At 38.7% G+C, this 14745-nt stretch overlaps 1 pseudogene; it reads right to left on the bottom strand.

The window, feature by feature from the left end:
• Positions 13384–14507, bottom strand: LOC100525630 (annotated as a pseudogene).

Below are 14745 nucleotides of genomic sequence, written 5' to 3'. Positions count from 1 at the left end.
AGCATTGTCTTTGGATTACTTTATCTTTTGTCTGTGTATCTATTATGATTTTTGGTTTGTTATTACCATGAGTTTCAATATAACAGTCTCTCTCTATATACACAAGATTGTTTTAAGTTACTGGTCTCAACTTCAAATACCTTTCCAATATCCTGCAATCCTACTCTCCTTGTAATTGCTGATTTTTTCTTTTTTTTTGTCATTTTAGGGCTGCACCCATGGAATATGGAGTTTCCCAGGCAAGGGGTCTAATCAGAGCTGTTGCTGCTGGCCTATGCCAGAGCCACAGCAACACCAGATCCGAGCCACATCTGTGACCTACACCACAGCTCATGGCAACGCCAGATCCTTAACCCACTGAGCGAGGCCAGAGATCAAACCCGCAACCTCATGGTTCCTAGTCAGATTTGTTTCCTTTGCACCACGATGGGAACTCCCATGATTGTTAATTTTGATATCATATTTATGTGTGGATGATTTTCTACTTTCGCCATATGTTTGTCTTTATTGGTGAGCCCTCTCATTTATAATTTTCTTGTTTCTAGTTGTGGCCTTTTCTTTCTGACCCAGAGAAGTTCCTTTAGTGTTTATTGTAAAGCTGGTTTTGTGGTGTTGAAGTCTCTTAGCTTTTGCTTGTCTGTAAAGCTTTTGATTTATCTTCCACATCTGAATGAGAGCCTTCCCAGGTAGAGTATTCTTGGTTGCAGGTTTTTCCCTTTCATACTTTAAATATATTGTGCCAGTCCTTTCTGGCCTGCAGTTTCTGCTGAAAAATCAGTGATAACCTTGTGGGGGTTACTTGCATATTATTTGTTCTTTTCTGTAGCTTGCTCTTATTTTATGATTACTTTTTTTGGCAACCTCATGGAATATGGAGTTCCCAGGCCAGGGATCAGATCCATGCTGTGGTTGCAAACTATGCTGCAGCTGCTGGAACACCAGTTCCTTAACCCACTGTCCTGGGCTGGGGATCGAATCTGTGTCCAAGTGCTTCAGAGATGCCACCAATCCTATGGCACTACAGCTCCACTTAGTTGCTTTTAATATTTTCCTGTTGTATTTAATTTTGGTCAGTTTGATTAATATGAATTTCAGTATGTTCCTTCTTGGGTTTATTCTATATGGTACTCACTGTGCTTCCTGAACTTGAATATTTCCTTTCCATGTTAGGGAAGTTTTCAGCTATTATGTCTCAAATATTTTTTCTTTTCTGGTCCTTTCTCTCTCTCTCTCTTCTCCTCTTGGGACCCTTATGAGGTGAATGTTCATGAACTTGATGTTGTTTCAAAGATCTCTTAAGGTGTCCTCATTTCTTTTCATTCAGTTCATTAGCAGTGATTTCCACTGCTCTGTCTTCCAACTCACTGATTCATTCTTCTGTATCATTTAGTCTACTATTGATTCCTTCCCGTGTATTTTTCATTTCAGTTTGTGTGTTCTTCATCTCTGTTTTGTTGTTCTTTAAATTTTCTCTTGGTTAAAACCTCTAACTTCTCACTCTTTGCATCCATTCTTTTCCCCACTTCTTTGATCTTCTTTATGATCATTATTCAGATCTCTTTCTTCTATAGATTGCCTATCTCCATTTCTCTTAATTCTTCTGAGATTTTATCTTGTTCATTCATCTGGAATATTCTTCTGCTATCTCATTTTGTCTAAGTTGCTATTTGTATTTTTATGTATGTCATAAGTTAGTTACATTTCACAACCTTGGAGAAGTGCCTTCTATAGGAGATGTCATATGCACCCCAGTGGTGCATACTCCTCTTTTCATTGAAGCTGTGTGCTCTAGGGGTTCCCCCTAAGAGGGCTGCATGGGTCTTTCTTTTTTTTTTTTTTTTTTTTTTTGTCTATCGTCTTTCACGCAGGCTAATTTGTTGTTGTTGTTGTTGTTGTTGCTATTTCTTGGGCCGCTCCGCGGCATATGGAGGTTCCCAGGCTAGGGGTTGAATCGGAGCTGTAGCCACCGGCCTACGCCAGAGCCACAGCAACGCGGGATCCGAGCCTCGTCTGCAACCTACACCACAGCTCACGGCAACACCGAATCGTTAACCCACTGAGCAAGGGCAGGGACCGAACCCACAACCTCATGGTTCCTAGTCGGATTCGTTAACCACTGCGCCACCACGGGAACTCCTGCATGGGTCTTTCTTTTGTGAAGGGCTGACTGTGTGGGTAAACAGTAGGTTTGGTTGGCCCCTAGTCTGGTTGGTTACCAGGCCCTGCCTTGTGTACATGGTGCTCACTGGTGATTAATGTGGCCTGGTCACAAGCTTGCTGAATGCAGAACCCCAGAAGGCCTTGGGGATAGTTCTAGCTCACTGATGGGCAGATATAGTATCCCAAAGACTCCAGGGCTATTGCCCATCCACTGGCAGGTGAAGCCAGATCCTGTAGTTAGTTAGATTACTGGTAGGCATAGTCAGTTCCTAGATACTGACTGCAGGGCTGAGGAATCCTAGAGCTCATTTCAGATCATGTGGGGGATGGGAGAAAGGGGTGGTTACTGACACAGTTTGATATGGGGTCCATGGTGTCCCAGAGGTTACACTGGCCTGCCAGTGGCAGGGACAGGGCCCAGCTGGTCCCAGGGTAGGATCTGGCCTGTGCTGTGGGATTGTAGTTTTCCTCCTTCATGTGTTTGTTCCCCGTTGGGTGAAGCTGATCTAGAGGCTTGTGCAGGCTTCCTGGTGGGAGGAGCCCGTGCCTGTTCTCTGATGGGTGGAGCTGGGACTTGGCCCTCTGGTTGCCTTGGACCTGTCTAGAGGCAGCTTTGGGCTGTTCAGTCTTTAGGTAGCCTGTGTGTTGACAAGTGGAGCTTGTCCCTGTCCAGTTTGTTGTTTGGCCTTAAACACCCCAGCACTGGAGTTACAGGCTGTTGGGTGGGGCCATATCTTGGCACTAATAAGTCAGTTTGGCAGCCACCAGCAGCATTCGCATGGTTGAATGTTCCCCAGTATGTCTGACCCTGGTGTTTGTGACCCCAGAGAGAGCTATAGCCACCACCTGGCATCTCCAAGAGACTCTAAGACTACTAGATAGGTCTGCCCCATCCTCTCTAATGACTGAATTTGCCTTGGGTCCTGGAGCACATGAGATTTGGTGTGCATCCTTTAAGAATGAAGTCTCTATTTACCTCAGTCCTCTCGGGCTCCTACAATTAAGCCCCACCTGCCTTCAAAGCAAAAATGCTCTGGGGAACTCATCTTCTTTGTGCTAGACCCCTGGGCTAAGAAGCCTGACATGGGGCTCAGCACTCTCACTGCTGTGGGAGAACCTCTGCAATATAATTACTCCAATTTGTAGGTTTCCCATCCAGAAGGTATGGGATTTGATTATACCACAGGTCCTCCCTTCCTAGTCATCTCATTGTGGTTCTTTATTTGTGTCTTAGTTGTAGAAAACCTTTTCTGGTAGGTTCCAGTTTTTTTTCTCTGATGGCTGTTCTCCATATAGCTGTGATTTTGGTTGCTTGTGAAGGGAGGTGAGCTCAGGGTCTCTCCACTATGCCATCCTGGCCACACTCCCTCTAATTTTAATATGTAGTAATTTCAGAATGACTCAATTAAAATATTTTATGATTTCCAATGTAATTTCCCCCAAATATTAGTGTGTTACTATTTGACTAACTAGTGTTTCCTGAATTTCAGCAATTTCTTTTTATGTGTAGTCTTATTCACCTCATATCTTTTGTTTTCAATTATAAAATAGAAATTCAGCACAAATACAGAAAACGTATAAAACATAAGTATCTATTTCAATGAATTATCATAGAGTGAATGCAGGAGGAATGCCGCCTTCAAGCTCAAACATATCAAATGCCCTCTTCAAGTCTTCTTTTAGTAACTTTATCCTCTCTCCTTTCCCAAGGTAAACATGTATGACTTACTAAATTTTGGCATATAAATATAACACTGCTATATAGCAAAGAAAAGGAGCAAACTAAAGTGAAGCACTACAATAAGAATGAATCTGATACTGATGAGTGAAGGAAGCCAAAAAGAAAATAATTAATACACATTGTATTATACATGTATTTTAATTATAATTTCAGTAAAATAATTACACAATACATATTGTATAATTTTTTTAAGTCCAAAATTAACCTCATTGCCAGAAGTGGAAATCTTTACAAGAGTCTTAAAATTTCATTTTATATTTATGGCTTTATTTATTTAAAATATTATGTCTTGAACAATGAAAATCAAAGAAATTAGCAGATATATAAGAAAATATAAAATCTATAAGATATTAAAAATAATACTTTTCAAATTTCAAAGCATATGAAGAAACCAAAATACACAACAATATAGGCTGACATATAGGTAGCGTTAAGTGGTCTCAGATCTCTGCATTGTCTGGACAGATATTAAAGTACCAATTACTATTACACTTCAGCATTCAAGAATTTTATATTAAAGGAGTAAATGAAATGCCTGCATGCAACATGAAAAAAAGAACCTGCTGGGATCCTAATAAAGTTGTGGTTTGGGGAACCCATAGAGTAATCTTTGATTCTGGAAAAGTCAGAAATTATAACAAATCATCCACTTTAACATATATGCCAGAAATGAAAACCGATACTTTCATTCCACCTGTTTGCTTTTATTATGACTAGTTGATATTTTGTATCTGTTCCAGTTGACATGTACCATAAGGATGAACACCTTCGGTATTTTCTTCGCACTGCTTGGTCCAATTCTAAATGGACTTGAAATAACATTGTTTTTAATAAAAGGTGAAAAGATGATATGGCCAAATGTAAGTACAGGTTTTATACACAAACATATATTTATATGTATATGTTACAATTAGTTAATTTGAATTCAAGGATCTTCCTACTCATCTCACTGGGAAAATTAGTTTAAAATTAGTCAAAAATTAAGTAAAGAGTACTCACTTCTAGCACAAATGCTAAAAAAATTAAAGAAATGGGTGTGGGAGATGTTTGAATTTATTAGATAAAAACAATTTACCCAGATTAATCATTTTGTTTTAAAATAATTGCTATCAAATATTCCTAGTGGTAATCATTATTTAACATGACCAATTATTAGTGGGACCACACCTACTATGTGACAATTAAACAATGTCAATAGCATTTAGGAAGACACCTGTCTTCTGCTCCATGTAGAGTATGCCTTAAATATCTTCCAAAATGTATTGCAATTATTAGAATATCATTTAAAACCCAAGAGAGACTATACGCATCCCATTTTATGCCACTGCTTATTGGAGCTTTATTACTTGTCTCTCAGAAGATCAGTTTCTGCCCATTTTAATCCCCAGCCATATTCATAAGGATCACTAATTGTGATTAATATATGCAATATAATCCAGTTTGCTCCAACTTGAAGAGAATGAAAAGAGGTTATAAGTAGTCCTTTTGAATGCTGATACCAACAGAGTGAGGTGGAAAAATACATGCGGAAAACATTCTGTGAGTATTTACCATAAACCAGGTTTCTTGAAATCTGTTTTAATCATTCAAAAGATGGAAAGAGTTGTATGAACCAAAATGTGTAGCAAACTTAAATAAATTATATTTTATTTAAATATCAAATAGATATTGGGGAATACAATTATAAAGATTCTGTATAAATGTAAAATAATATTTAGAGTATGATTTTAACTGAAAAGAATGAGATAATATACTATTTACACCTATAATAATGTTATAGAAACACACAAATAAGAAAACAGAAAAATCATGACCATGGGAATCTTGAAGTTATCAGAACTAGGATGGAAGACACCCCACAGCAAGAGTGGAATATAGGGAGAATGGGAGCCTGGAACCAAGTTCTGGGCCATGCCAACATTCAATAATACTAACTTTGTTATTTTAACCAATGCAAAAATGAGAATAATAGTGCTGCCAACACAAAATGTTGTTAAATGGACTCGATGATAGTGCATATAAAATATTTGGTATAAATGCTTAGCCATATAGTAAGTACTCAAAAATGTCTGTTATTACAACTGTTACCATTAAACACATAAAAATCATCATAGTTGTATTAAGATGGTGAGCTATAGGTACCGTTTTCTATTTTCTAAACATTTTGCAAGTTTATATTACCTTTATGATAAAAATTTTAGAAATGTAAAAGATCTGTGAGAACTACAGCTTTTCTTTTTGCATTTAGCAAATTTCACTAATTCTTTCTGTGTATTCGTGGATGTTCTCCATCTTGGAGTTTTTCTTGGCAAATACAGTGATCAGATTTGGGCACCACGCATTTCATCATGGCAAACATCGCCCATAATGTAAGTATTTCATTTCTCTGGTGAGTTAGGAAGTATTGACTTCTGTTTTGAACCTATCCCAGAGGGACGGAGCTTTCCGTGGGAACTGTTTGTACTTAGTGGTGCCTCTGAACACTGAGTGTGGGCTGCAACAGTTTGAATTACATGTGTTTATATACAAATGAAGATAAGCCATTCTCTCCAGATAAAATTTCAGAATTAATGGGGTATGTGTCCATATCCTCACTAGAAAATATAGTAGAAGATGTATCCTTTTCTGCCTCAAGTCTATTTCATTTGAAGGATGATCCTACAGTGTGATCCACTGAGTCTGTGTCCTCTAAGGTTAAGTAAAGTTTAGATTCCTGAAATGTGGGAACTTTGGAGAAGAAGAAAGATGATGCATGTACAGAGGAAAGAGGAAATAGATGATGACAGGTCCTGTTATCAAACAGGTCCTGCGAAAAAAAAATGATACAGAGATAATTGATTTCTTCACTCCAGCTCTCTCCTGAGAATAGGCGAACAGCAGCCTTGGCATTCAAACTCATTCACAGCTGACTGAAAATGCATCAACCTTTGCTCTGATTGGAGAGAAGGAATGAAAATAGAGAACAAACTATGTGAGGAAATGAAGTAAGAGCAAGAGAACGTCAGGTCACAGTTGTGGACTGGTAGCTAGAAAAGAAGGCATAAACCTTGGCTATGCAGCATTTACCAAACCCTACCTGGAACTTTAGGGATTTGTGTGATGCATATCAAAATAACCTTAAATAAAGGAAAACTTCTCAAAGGAATATGTAGCATATGGCTGGAAAAAAAAAAAAAAAAAAAAAAAAAAAAAAAAAAAAAAAAAAAAAAAAAAAAAAAAAAAAAAAAAAAATATGTAGCATATGGCTGGAAAAAACTATCAGTAGTGAGGATAAAGGTTTAGGTAATAATTTAAAGACCATCATCAGTAACCAAGAGATCAGGATCTCTAAGCTCCATATTCTTTGGAATGAAATTCAGTCCACATTTTGAGATAAAGTATATTTGGGGCTGTGTAAGACATAGCCTGAGAGCATGAAGGAAAAGAGGGAAATCGCTGAGTCTCTTACTCAAGAAAACAAACATGAACATCTGATCATTTCATTTCTCTAAGCTAATTTACCCAATGTATCAAGTTAATTCAAGATGGAAATCATTTAACTTTAAAAACCTTCGTAATGAGAGAAAAATCAGAACAGGGCAAGGAGCTTGATGAGGCTAAAACACAGTATTTGGGAGAATGAGTGAGAGGAAATGAATCTGAGTAGCTGTGTGCTGTGCTGGCGTACCCAGGTTCTCATACTGTGGGTGGTGCCCACCTTTGCTTGAATTATGGAGCGCGGAGAAGAGGAGGACAGAATTGAAAAATGTTTAGGAGGTTGTATGAGAAGGTTCTCTGACGATTTGGATCTGAGAGTAGCTTTCAACTCCCTCGCCAGAGCAATCAAGTGGGTGATGGTAAGTGCTCCTTTTTTATTTTTAATTGAAATATATTTGATATATAGCATTGTGTAAATTTCAGTGGAACAACATGATTTGACACACACACATATATTATAATATGATTGTCACTCTGGTGATTGTTAGCACCTCTGTCTCATCACAGAGTTACTCTTTTTTTCTTTCTTTTTTCTTTTTGTCTTTTTAGGGCCACACCCATGGCATATGGAAGTTCCCAGGCTCGGGGTCTAATCAGAGTTTCAGCTGCCACAGCAAAGTGAGATCCGAGCCATTTCTGCTACCTACACCACAGCTCACGGCAATGCTTGATCTTTTAACCCCCTGGGATCGAACCCGCAACCTCATTATTCCTATTCAGATTCATTTCCACTGCATCACGACAGGAACTCCAGATTTTAAATTCTTAATGGTTCAAATTTGATTACTTTGACCAGAAAACTAAATATCGATGTGTGTTTAGTCTAGAGGTTTAGTGTTTATAAAGTATGCCATTAATTTCTAACTTAAAAGAAAAGAAAAACAGCAAAAGCAAATGTGTTGATTCCTGGGGGAAACCTTCAGTGCTGAGACTATTCCCATCAACACCCCTTCCAAAATGACCACCAAAAATCCTGCGGCCTGACATAGATAGTCCTCTCTCATCAACTCTTCAGATATGATTATCTGTCCAGAGGTGAGATGACTCAGAAAGAAGCTTGGAGTCTCTCAGAGTCCTAGTAAGAATTAACATTCTTATTCAACAACACGCTGAGAAGAATAGAGAATATGCTGAGATGAGTAATGTTGACCTTGATATGATGTGTGTTTTCTCTGAATCCCCAGCAAGCTGTGTCGCTGAATCACCCTAGCAGGTCAGAGTAGGTATTTGACTAGGAAGAACTTGGGAAATCATTTAGAAGAAAAATTCAGTGACTTAGAATAAGATCATTCTTTAGAATGTATTAATGATCAGTTTACTAATTCTTCAATTATCAGGTTCATGATACAAGAAGGTCCTCTTATTGCATATTAAAGAACAGAACCATCAGGGCCTCGGTCCAGAAGGAAAAAGTTTAACAGTGAATGAAGTTGAGAATGTCATCATTTTGTTTATGCAGCTTTCTAAAAACACATTTTAGTAGAGTTTGTCCCAAAGTTTCTTTTGCCCCATCCTGTAAATAAAAATTAAAATGGATGATTTGGGTTATATTTTCTGTATAGAGGATGCTGAGTGTAAAGTTTTCTCTTTTTGGATCTGGTTGTCTTGAGTTAAAAGAGTTCTTTCATCCAAGAAAACCCAGTGGCTGCCGCCTGAACTTTCTTCCCTCAGCAGAGGTCCCAAAGCAAAAAGCAAACCAGTTTGAAGGAAATACACTTAAAAGACACCACCAGATTCTGTCCAAAGAAAGAAAGAGAAAGTGAACAAACATCTTTCAGGATCAAAACCTCAATCAAGACCAGAAAGGGGGCTTTCATTGCTCCTCCCACAAGTTATTTAATAAGAAAAATGGGAACACAACCAGGGAAGATTTCTGTGGTCCTGGGGGCTGGTGGTGACATTAAGGCTTTCTCATTTCCAGAATTTAGGTCCAGTGGATCAGAATACAGGGGGAAAACTAAAGCAAATCCTTCACCCACTGAACAAGATTTTTTCCGAAACCCGACTTGCTCTTGCAAATGACCTTGACCAAGCATATATAAAAGTATACGTAAAGCTGTACTGTCCAGTGGTAGATGAGGAAGGTATACACACACACACATGCACGCACGCACGCACACACACACACACACACACCTGAGGAAAACTAATAGAAAATTTACATATGAAACTAAATCAACTTTAGTCTATGGTCGAGAGCTGTTTTTTGAGCCTCAATGTTGGGAAAAGGGAAATGAAGACTTCTCCCAGGGCTGCAAAACAAATGATAAATTTGGAGGAAAGGAGGTCCCCTTGTGGCACAGGAGAAATAAATCCGACTAGTAACCTGTACTGTGAGGTTGCAGGTTCAATCCCTGGTCTTGCTCCATAGGTTAAGGATCCAGCATTGCCATGAGCTGTGGTGTAGGTCGCAGCTGCAGCTCAGATCCTGCATTGCTATGTCTGTGGTGTAGTCCAGCACCTGTAGCTCTGATTCAACCCCTAGCCTGGGAACCTCTATATGCCATGGGTACAGCCCTAAAAAGCAAAAAACAAACTAAACTATGTATTATTTAAAGATAAAATTCTGTGACAGAGTAGAATGGAAATAAGAGTTATGAGGGTGAAAACAAATGTAAACTTGAAGAGGAGCTCTTTCATGTATATATATTTTTTTAATTTGGAGGAAAATAAACCTTGGAGGAACAAAAACTTCCACCTTGAATGTATTCCCCCAGTATAATATTGAGCTCATATTTAATATGGGCTCATATCTAATATGTGAATTTTCTGCTTTGTAGGCTTTTAGCTTATTAATTCATCTCAGTGTTCTGTTTTTTTTTGGCTGGTTTTTGTTTGTTTGTTTGTTTGTCTTTTTGCCTTTTCTAGAGCTGCTTCCCACGGCATATGGAGGTTCCCAGGCTAGGAGTCGAATCGGAGTTGTAGCCTCCGGTCTACACCAGAGCCACAACAACGCGGGATCCGAGCCGTGTCTGCAACCTACACCACCAAGGCAACGCCAGATCCTTAACCCACTGAGCAAGGCCAGGGATGGAACCTGCAACCTCATGGTTCCTAGTCGGATTCGTTAACCACTGAGCCATGACGGGAACTCCCTCATCTCAGTGTTCTTAGACTAATGTACCCTATATTAGGGACCAGTTCTGTCCTGCCACATGTCTTCCAAAAACCCCAAGGCAAGTACTAATATCCCTTAAGGCAAAGAATCAATTAACAGACCTGTATTTTACATGTTGCAAATCCAAGTTGTGGAGAATTTGTGCTTAAATTATGATTTAGGAGGTTCAAAGCTTAGAGATACACTGATCTCCCAAAAGGAAGAAAGCCTCAAGAGTAGTATTTCTCTTGTTTCATGGTTGTGAAAATCAGTATGGGGAACAATGATTCATATCTCTCATGGGGGTTGTGCTGGAGAGGGAACAGTCCTGAGTGTCTATTTTATTTTTTCAGAATTCAAAGATCCACTTGTGAGCCCAGGTGTCACACACATGCACAACCAAATAGACTGGGTTGTCGGGGGGGAACATGATTTAGCCACAGAATCTTAAAAAGACTTTCTTCAGTCTGGAAAGAAAGTGTCAACGTTGTCAAAGCTTTGATGGCTCACACACCATGGTTGCTACCAACACCGGGTCAGAGTGAGAACTTAGGGCCAGCAGTCCCTAGAAATGCTGTAAAAAGCAAGGTTCTTCCAACTCAAAGGAACCATCGCAATGCAACTATGGGGTAATACAATATGCTCTACTTTCACATGGGAGAAAAAAAGAAAGAAAGGAAAAGAAAAAAGCCCCAGGGACAGGAACAAGTTCTCCAAAGTACGCATAATAATAAGAGGGAGGTGGGGAAGGGGCATAATATTGATGGGATATTTTAAAGCATGACATACGGAAATTATTAATTCATTATAGAGTAAAATCAACATAAAGTATAAGCATCCCCATAGCCTAAATGGGTCCATAATAGTGCTAAACATGTTGTATTCTAAGTACATATTTCTGAGTTCATTTCTCTCGGGTGAACATGTTGAAAGAGGCATAGCTTGCCATGAGGGAAGGAGCATGTTTCAGTCACCATATCTTCATCAGGTTGAGACTGCATAAGCTAATACTCTCTGGTTAACACCAGCTACCTCTTAACAACAGTGTAGCCCTCAGTTTCTCAGAAGGTCCAGCTCCCAAAGAGTCATGGCATCCTTTATGCCTGACGTCTAACCACGATAATGGTGCCATATAGTTTTATCACAATACGAACCTTATTAAACATTTTACTGTAATTATCTCACTATATCTGTTAATTTCCTACCCTCTTTTTATTATTTTCTTTTATCTCTACACTCTACTCTCAATCGTCTCCCCTGAGGAAACATTCCCTGCTCTTTAATGTATATTTCTCTTGTTTATAAGTATTTTTAAAATGCATAGCATTCTTTTGTGTGTATATATGTAAATCCTGTGGATGGTATAGTGTGTGTATGTGCACATGTGTGTACATGGGCACATGTGCTTGTGCACAGATGTGTACCATTCTCTTGTTACTAAGCACTACATTTTAAAATCCATCTGTGCTGCCAATAATAGATCTAAACTATTTGGTCTGAATGTTGCAGACTTCTCCCTAAAATGCACCTTTACAGATTCACCCTCTGCAGGATCAACACTCTTGTAGCCTCCAACTCCCTACCTCCTAGAATCACTCTACAGTGTATTCTCATACATACCTCTCTTGTGGAAAATTCTCTGTAGAAGAGTGGATTAAATCATTTATATATATTTAATTTACCTGTGGTACCACAGCTCTTCTAAAAAGGTTGCTATAGTATATACGTCCATCAAGCAAAGCATGAGCAACCCCAAACTCCATATCCTTTTCAGCAGAACTATCCAACTTTACTAGTTTTGACAGCCAAATAGATCTTAAGTGTTGTATCTCATTACTTTTCAATTTGAATTTCTCTGATTATCAATAATTTTGACCATTTCCTTCTTTGATTGTTAACTTTTAGGTTTTCCCTGTATTTTAATGGAATTGAATTCATCAATTGTTTTCCATATGGTTAATATTTTAAAATTTTTTTCAGAAGTCCTTCCATACCTGTAGCGGTCAGATATTCTCCTACATTTCCATCAACTTTCGAGTTTTACCTTTTACATTTAGATCTCCCACCCATTAAGTAGATTCCATCTAGAATCCACCTAATACATGTTGACAGGTAATGATCCAGGTTCATTTATCTCTATTTAGTAAGGTGTTTTTCCCAACAAGATGGACTATACAAGTCATCTCTTGCCATTCATTTCTGTCATTATCTTAGTTATGTAAGTTCCCACATAAACATTTTAATAACACACAGAGCAAGGCCACCCTTCATTATTTCTCTTTTAAAGGTTAACTTAGTATTCATGAAATTATATTCCTTATATAAATGATAGAGTTCGTTTATCAAGCTTCTCAAGAAATCCAACTGAAATTTGTCATCAAATTAATGTATTAATTTTGGAAGAATTGACGTCTGTATAATATGGAGTGGCCCCATGCAGGAGCATGGACTGTCTCTCCATTCATTCAGATCTTCTTAATCATCTGTTATTGGAGTTTTAAAGTTTTCTCCATAAATATTTGGTAAAATTAACCTCTGGATACTTTCAGTTTTTATTATTATGAACATGGCCTCATTCTTAATTACATTTTGTAGTTGGCTACAACCAGTATTGAAAAATGATATTGTTTTTCTAGGTTGATTTTGTGGGTTTTTTTGGGGGGGTTATGCAGAAATTCCTTTTATTATGTTAAAAAATATTCCTTAATGAGCTAGTAATGACTTATGTGAAGAAGAGTCCAGAAAACAGATTTATGACAGTACTAGCCTTGTCCTTGGTTAGAGACCTGTGATTTATCCAGAAAACATTATTCCCTAGAGTAGGTTAATGAAGGTCTAAGGGAGCTGTGAACTTGAAAGAGATCACAAGACCTAGGTGCAAGGATGAATGAATTTTTCTTTTTTGAATTTAAAGCTTTGCAACTGTTCAGATGCTTTTTCCTGCATGCATCAGTTGAAAGGCTTCGTTTATTTGGTCAAAAGGCAGATTGTGAGTCACAAATTCATCAACCTTTATTTTTTTGGACATGTATTCTACACCAGCTTTGGGATGCTTTCTACACTCTTCCATCCTCCAAACATAGTGCCTTTCCATGTGCAGCCTGTGACCAGCTGGAATGGACGAGTGGCGATTTCTTCACCTGAAGCAGCTACTCCAACCACCACGCTAACGTCCCAGCCTTTGTGGCAGACCTCCAGCGCTGCTCTCATGACTTTCACTTTACCAATACACTCACAGGAATAGTCCACTCCCGAATCAGTCATCTCAACAAGCACTTCCTGGATAGGTTTACTGAAGCCCTGGGGTTAATATATTCAAAAGCTCCAAACTCCTTGTCCTCCGGATTTATCTTTATTGATGTCCACACCAATGATCCAGGATACACCAACTACCTTACGGCCCATGATAACTGCCAATCCAACTCCTCCCAGGCCACAGACAGCACAAGTAGAGCCAGGCTCCACCTTGGCAGTGTTCACAGCAGCACCATAACCAGTTGAAATGCCACAACCCAGAGGCACACTTTATCCACAGGGGCCAAAGGATCAATTTTAGTCACAGATTTATCAGCCACACTGTGCATTCAGAAAAGGTGCTGGTTCCCATGTAATGTAAAATTGTCTTTCCTTTACAAGTAAATCTGCTAGTGCCATCTGGCATTAAACCTTTCCCTTGAGTGACTCTTATTTTCTGGCAAAGGTTTGTTTTATGATTTAGACAAAATTTGCATTCTCCACACTGTGAGATGTAAAGTGGGATGACAGAATCACCTGCCTTTAGCTTAGTAACTCCTTCACCAACACTTTCCACAATTCTATCACCTTCATGTCCCAAGATCACTGGAAAACTCCCTTCAGGATCAGCCCCACTCAGGGTGTGGGCATCAGTGTGGCAAACTGCAGTAGCAATAATCTTAATTCGAACTTCATGAGCCTTTGGGGATGCCACCTCTATCTCCTCTATGAGAGAGGCTTTCCAGCCTCCCAGACACCCATAGCCCTGCACTTGATGACCTGATACACCATGTCCTCGGACTGCCTCTAGGTTGATTTTGGATCTGAAAAACTAGATTATTTTCTCAGTTCTAGTGGTTTTCTTTTTTGGTAGATAGCATTGACTTTTCAAAGTAAACCTCATTTATTATTCTTTTCTTTTTCAGTTATTATTATTCTTTTATCACAGCAGTTCAGTGACATTAGTAGCTAATAGTAGTTCAACAATAACATTATTAGTGGACATCTTTGGATTCTCCCAACCTTAAAAGGAGTT

Source organism: Sus scrofa, chromosome 2 (assembly GCF_000003025.6).
Source record: "Sus scrofa isolate TJ Tabasco breed Duroc chromosome 2, Sscrofa11.1, whole genome shotgun sequence".
In the NCBI taxonomy this organism is placed as follows: Eukaryota; Metazoa; Chordata; class Mammalia; order Artiodactyla; family Suidae; genus Sus; species Sus scrofa.
Note: the sequence above shows the minus strand (reverse complement) of the source record. Positions and strands in the feature narration are given on the sequence as shown.